Source organism: Gekko japonicus, unplaced genomic scaffold, assembly GCF_001447785.1.
Source record: "Gekko japonicus isolate JY-2015 unplaced genomic scaffold, Gekko_japonicus_V1.1 scaffold57, whole genome shotgun sequence".
NCBI classification, from domain to species: Eukaryota; Metazoa; Chordata; class Lepidosauria; order Squamata; family Gekkonidae; genus Gekko; species Gekko japonicus.
Window position 1 is genome coordinate 1507103 of NW_015160208.1, and position 1477 is coordinate 1508579.

The window sequence follows — 1477 nt, forward strand, 5'->3', positions numbered from 1 at the left end:
TAGCATCGATTTCTGCATCGGGGCAAAGGAGTAAGGATTGTGGCCCAGAATCTGGGTGGAACAGAAGAACTCCGTGGGGCCTCGCTCTATTTTTTTAAGAGGCAGATTTTATCGGACAGATCTCAATTTTGGGCTGCTAGGGCTGGAGTTGCCACAGTGAGCCAGCTTGGGATAAGTGCATGAGTGTGCGAATGTGTGAGTGTACGAGCGTGTGTGTATGTGTACAGATAGACATATAGAACCTATAGCATTTAAAGGGTAGAGCTGTGACCTCTTTAACATCGCTGCACCTCCACCCAAACCATTTTGACACTCCTTCCTCCAGTTTACCCCTCTTGATCTCTTGACCCACATTGGCTTCCCAAGTTGGGCCACTGCCTTGAGACACCAACTTCTGCCTGTTCTCTAAGCTTGTCACGTGTCCTTTCCAAGCCCTGTGTTGGGTCTAGGGAGAGCACGTAGCCATGCACCCTGTGCCATTCAGACATGCTTCAACTTGGCACTGGTACTCCTGTACACCTTCTGTGCCCCTCATTTAACATGCTTTAAAAGGCAATCAGCTGGAACTGCCAGGCTTAGCTGTGCAGGAAGAAGGGGAAAGGCAAGGAAAGAGTAAAGGCCAAATGCAAGGGACTTGTGGGGCAGCTAGCCATGGATATGTGTGTTTTTTTTTATTTGCAGGGGTGGGGGGCACATCCAGGCTTAGCAGCCACTTCCCCTTTTTGCAGTGGATCCCCCCCCATATAAACATTCTAGCTACTGTCAACTTGCTGCTGTTTGCACAACTCAAGTATTTTGAGATTTTTGGTTTCAAAGCGGTTCCCTGTATTGCAGTGAGCCTTGGTCAGAGATCATCCTTGTCCTGACTACTCAGCCGCAGTGAATACCTCCACCTCCACCTCTGTGATGGACAAGATCAGCCTGGGCCCCAAGAGGCATGGGAGCTGTGCCTTCGTGGTCTTAGGCACATCACTTCTCCATCTTATCCTCTTGGGAAGTAACACTTTTGAAGCCTGGGTTGTTGTTTTTTTGTTTGTTTGTGTGGAGGTGGCATAGGCAGGAAATAGAGGGGAGGTACAAGAACTATGACGCCTGAATGTGTTACCAACTGGGAGGGACCATCTGGTGTTGGGATCCACGTATAGACTCCTCCTCTCTCCTCATCCCCCACCCCGCCTGCCACAGTCTTCATGTTCTCTTTGCCACAGTATTATGTGGGTCGAAGCCTTTCTAGGGGCCACCAGGTTGCTTCCTGCAGAGCAGAATTATGCCAGACAGCCAAGCAGTGCAGTGTGGGGGAGGGTCTCCCGCTTCCCGCCATACCCCTTCTAGCCATTCACATGCAGGAAGAGTCTCCAGGCAAGACATACAGCAAAAAGTAGGTCAGACTGTCACCCAGACTAATTGTCTATGAAATTGACTGTCCCTTTGCTGTATCACCTGCTCTAACAGAGCTGTGGGTTTGTTTTTGTTGGCA